Consider the following 6,031-nt stretch of genomic DNA (forward strand, 5'->3'; position numbering starts at 1 on the left):
CTTTCCGACGAGTGGAAGTACGTGCTGCACAATGAAGGTTAGTTTTCATCTCGTTTGACTTTTGTTTGCTTGATTTTTATCCCGATTTTAATTGAAACCATATTTTTATGTGAATTAGGACCTATTAATATAATAAGTCTAGCTATTTACCATGACCCAATAATATGATAAATATAGGGATTTGTGGTTAGAAGTGACAAGTCACTGAGTCTAGACCTAACCTTTTTCCTATGAGCCTATTAGATCACATCGACAAATGAAGTACCTTAAGAGTGTTCTTAGGCTACTAGTTGTGTGAACAATATCTATTACTTCATAAGAAAACCAAAGATTCCTAATCAATTCTCGTTGTTCCTAGCCGTTTCTCATGGAAAATATGTTCCCACGTCATATAGACCATTAGCTTCATGGTAAAGGAGGGGTTTCACCCCCCAATAAGGGGGACTATCATGGGCCTAAGATGTACTTAGCACACGCTATATAAGATACCATATAGTCTCAGGATGTCATGGAGAGGTAGCGCTTCATAGAGAGACATCAGTCATCACTGCTTGACATAAGGACCTCTTAGAGTTTAAATGAAAGGATGAAGAACCAAAGAGCCCCAAGGATCTAAGACTAGAATCAAACATCCTAGAGCCAAAGAGAAGTCCGTAGAAATATGTTAAAGATGCAATAAGAGCATACAAGTAAGTGGCTTATGAGTATAATATTTATACTCGTCCCAGTTTTTCAATTTTTTTCAAGTGTTCGCAGGCTACTGGTTGAGGTTAAGGAGCATTTGAGAGTTTTTCTATCATAGAGGGGTCGTTTCGGAGTGTCAGTCCCCTTTCAGTCATTTTGTAGTCTTTTTTATTTCCTTGTTTAATTTGTTTCCTTTGTAATATTTTGAAACAAAACTTCTCTTTATTCTCTTTTATTTAAATAATATTATTAACTTTTACTTTTCTTTTCTTTTCTTTTATTTTTGTCTGTTTTCGCTTTCGTCTTGTAATGGTCCGAGTTTTCAAAATCTCAAAAAACGCGTCATGACAGATATGATCTAAGATTTTAAAAGATTCTATAAAGCATATGCTCAGCTTTCCTTTATATTCGAACCTTACGACCCCCTTCATCGGTGTCACCTTCAAGAATATCATGTCCGCTAAGCTCATATGTCTCATGTCAGTGTATTACTCTGAGTCCTGCACATTCTTGTTCTAATCTTCCACACCCTTAAAAGGAATTATTTGTTCATCTCTCCAACTGTTGTGGGATCTCACATTGACAAACGACACTAGAGCACCCTAAGAGGACCCCTCAGAGTTACAGTTGCTACTTTAAAACCTTACTATGAAAAGAGTAGGTTTAGTATGGTTTTTGACCCTGACGTCGAGACAAGCAAAGCGGCGACCCTCAAGTGGCGCACATCCGCCACAAGAGGCTCAATATAGAAAAATTGCATGATGCAACCGAGGAGGATAGTGCATCATCCAACGCACCATATAACGTATGAATTGAAAAGGAGACGAGTGTCTCGGGCGACTTCCTTTGCAATGGGTCTTTCAAGGCCAGTACCGGGCAACGTGGGTGTGCCAGTATTGCACTTCAGACCATGTGTCGTAGGATGGATTATACACCTGTTATCTAGTACGGGATCCATAAATGCCATGGAATAGGCATGAGAGGACCAACTGATAAGAATCACAGTGTTCCAAATGGACCTATTGCCAAGAAGATTCAATTTTTTTTTAGAAAGAACTATGTTTAGTATCATAAATGATGTAAAAGTCAAATGGTCAATTTGACTTATTCTTTTGTGGAGATTAAAGGGGATCGGTAATAAATCCCGTCCACAAACGTCTCGAATAAATATTGTCCACAAATGTCTTTTGTCGGGAGACTATAAATACCCACAATATGTTATGTAAAATTCATATTCGTGGATGAATGTAATTCAGATATCAAATTGAGGCGTTTCCCTTAGAAATCCGAGCATCATATTTGCCATTTCTAAGTTTCAAGCAATTATTGTGGTAGAATTGCACCCGAGCCATTCAATCAAGCATTGATCAAGTTAGATTGTGGAGTGACTCAATTTAGAACAAACTTCCAAATCTTGCTTCTAGATCTCGATCGTAAGAGGTAATCTAATTCTAGCCTTATTTCTTGGTTGATCCAAATTTCGTATAAGGAGGTGTTAATTATTTGATTCAAGGGTTCTTGCTAAAACAAAAGCTTGGATTATTGAGCTGAGGATTAGGGTTGCCTTATCAATTTGGTATCAGAGCCTACGCTTACATCTTTGTGGCCAACTCTAGAATTGATTTTATCTTTCATTTCTACTCTTGTTTATCTTTTCTTTAAATTTGTCCATTTATTTTCTTACTGTCATTTCTGCCATTATTCATAACTTTTCACTTGTTCTCATTTTCATCCTAAAGATCACGTTTAGATCTTGAAAAAAAAGTCTTATCATATTCTTCTTACGATTGTGATTATAAATGATCTTTATCATTTTTTTTATCATTTGCATGTTTATTTGAAGATCAAATAAACTTCGATTCACATCTTTTTCTTAATTCATCTAAATCTAGAACTGTTGTGTTTGATATTTTTTTTTCTCTCATAATCTACGCTTGAAGATAACTTCTAAATTTCCCGAATTCTATAAAAAGAAGAGTTTGATTGTTCTTAAAATCTTCAAGTCCTTTCTTTTTGAATTTTTTTTCAGTGTGAAATTATATCCAAAAATATCTTCGTGTCTCTTTTTTTTTTTTTTGTTCACGTCTTGTTTTATTTTGTTGTTATTTCATAATTAACTTATCTTGATTGCTTTGAATAGCTTGCTACTATCAGAATTGCTTTACCTATATATTAGCCTACCATGATCATAATTTAGTCACTTTTCCAAACAGACTACCTTTGTGTGTATAAACACGAGTGTCCCTGAGTGTAAAATCAATGAGTTGAGTGTTTGAGGTCCTGAACATATTTCACTACTGTTTGTACAATCATGAACCAAGACGAGGAAAATGGAGGTAAGATCAATGATCTAGTCGAAGAAGCCCAGAAGAATGAAGAGGAACTGGAAGATGGGATTCATTTGACACTTATAACAAGAAGACTTGATAAAACTCAAGTTACGGAGAATGATGTTGATGATCAAAGAGACAGCCTGTTTCACACGCGATGTTTCATCAAGGGGACTACTTGTAGTCTTGTCATTGATAGTGGAAGTTGTACCAATGTTGTAAGTACCATGTTGATCAAAAGGTTACAAATTCCAACCCTAGATCATCCAAAATCTTACAAGCTCCAATGGTTCAATGATAGTGGAACAATGAAGGTAGTTTCTCAAGCTTTAATATCTTTTACTTTGAGAAAATATAAAGATGAAGTTCTTTGTGATGTATTACCAATGCAAGCTGGAGATATATTGCTTGGCTGACCATGACAATTTGATAGGAGGGTTTGTATGATGGCTATTTGAATAGGTATTCTTTTGTAAAAGATGGTAGAAAAATAACTATTGTACAAATGTATTTGCTGATCAATTAAAGTTGGAGGAAAGAAAGAAAGAGTTTGAGGAAAAAGAGTTAAAAGAAAAACAAGAGTTGCCTTAAAAAATAGAGAAAAATCAAAGAGAAAAACAGAATGAAAAAAGAGATGAAATTGAAGAAAAAAGGAAGAGAGAGTTATTTGGCTACCGTTGTAGAGGTGAGAAGGTTCTCACAAAAATCGATCTTTGTACTGATGTACAATGGAGGATTTTTGGTCTCTAACTATAACAACTTGGCTTTGCCTAGTGTTTTTCAATCTCTTTTACAAGAATTTGAAGACATGTTTCAAGATAAATAAATACCTTCCATTAGAGGTACTGAGCATAAAATAGACTTCATTCCAAGGACTGTCATTCCTTATAAGCAAGCTTATCGGGTCAATCCAACCGAGACAAAAGAAATTCAAAGGCAAGTGGAGGAGCTCATGGAGAAGGGCTATGTACGAGAAAGTTTGAGTCCATGTTCTATACGAGACATATCGGTACCAAAGAAAGATGAAGGGCTATGTACGAGAAAGTTTGAGTCCATGTTCTATACGAGACATATCGGTACCAAAGAAAGATGAAACTTGGCGCATATGCATGGATAATAGAGTCATCGACAAAATCACGGTAAAGTATCGACATCCTTTTCCTAGGTTAGACGATATGCTTGATTTATTGCATGATTCGTGTCTATTTTTAAAAATTATTTTGAAATCTTGATATCATCAAATTAGAATGCACGTAGGAGATGAATGGAAAACAACTTTCAATATTAAGTTTGGATTGTATGAATGGTTTGTTATGCCTTTTAGGTTAACTAATGCTCCTAGTACACCTATGCGCTTAATATATAATGTTTTGAGAAAATATATGAGAAAATATGTTGTTGTTTATATTGATGATATTATAATTTATTTGAAGATTTTGCTTTAGCATGTGTGTTAAATTAGTTTTGATTACACATAGAAAAGAGAAATTTAATTTTAATAAGAGTAGTTTTTGCATGGAAAAAGTTCATAGTTGGTAAAAGTATAGTAGCTTTAGATAGAGAAAAAATTAAATTCATTATGGATTTGCCAACACCAAAAAGTGCACGTAAATTTTAGAGTTTTCATGAGTCAGCTAACCTCTATAAGAGATTGATAAATGATTTTAGAACCAGAACTATTGAATGACTTAGTGAAAAAGAATGTTATTTTAGAGTTTTCAAGAGAATGCATCCAATTTTCTTAGGAAGAAATTAAGCAAACCATTATTTGTTTTGGCTAGCTTTGATAAAACTATTGAAATTGAATGTGAAGTATATGGTTTGGGAGTGTTGTTTTAATTTAAGATGGAAAGTACTTAATATATTTTAGTGAAAAACTAGATGGGCCAACATTGAAATATACTACCTAATAAGGAATTATTTGCTTTATTTCATATATTGCATATGTGCAACACTACTTATAGCCTAAAGAAATTGTGATCCATTTTGGTCATGAAAGCTTGAAGTATGTGAAGGGTCAAAGCAAACTGAATCATAGACATGCAAAGTGGGTGGAAATTATTGAAACATTTTCGTATGTCATCAAATATAAGCAAGATAATGATAATATGGTAGTTGATGTGTTATCTAAAAGGTACGATCTCTTTCCTTCTCTTAGAGCAAAATTCTTTGACTTGAGCATATTACCAAATTATATAGAGATGACCAAGATTTCAAAACTATTTATGCATCTTGTCTTGCAAAAAAAGCTATGGATGATTATTATTTGTTTCATAATTTTTTTATGCTTTGTATTCCTGAATGTTTTATAAAAGATTTTCTTTTGAGAGAAGCACATGGTGGTTCCTTAATGGGACATCTCAGGATTAATAAAGTTTATAAGATGTTGCATAAACACTTTTTTTGGCCGAAGATGAAGCACGATATCCAAAAGTTTTGTAGCAAATGTTTTAAACGCAAAGAAACTAAATCTAGATCACAACCAAACAAATTTTATACTCCTTTGAATGTACCTAACAAACCTTGGACTAATATATCTATACAATTTGTTCTTGGTTTACTGCACATTTTTTGTTGTGGCAGATATATTACTAATATATCTATACAATTTTTTCTTGGTTTACTGCACATTTTTTGCTGTGGCACATATATTTATTAAATGCTGACTTATTCTTTAATACACTTCATTTTATACTCCTTTGAATATACCTACTGACTTATTTTTTAAGAAAGTAGTTTATGGATTTAATACACTTCATTTGCTTCCTATTCCTTCTTGTTTGTGAGTGAAGCATGCACATTTGATCAAAACATTTCAAAATGAGGTATTCCTTCTTTTTTGTGAGTGAATCATGCACATTTGATCAAAACATTTCAAAAGGAGGTCAGAAAATATGTCAACAACAAAATTCGAATCTACGCGCGAGAGAACTCAATTAATTTCAAACCTGTCGCATTAGCCACTCAAGCACATCAATATTTATTAGAAATAACTATGTTTAATATCATAAATCAAG

The sequence above is a fragment of the Cucurbita maxima genome, unplaced genomic scaffold, assembly GCF_002738345.1.
Source record: "Cucurbita maxima cultivar Rimu unplaced genomic scaffold, Cmax_1.0 Cma_Scf00082, whole genome shotgun sequence".
Classification (NCBI taxonomy): Eukaryota; Viridiplantae; Streptophyta; class Magnoliopsida; order Cucurbitales; family Cucurbitaceae; genus Cucurbita; species Cucurbita maxima.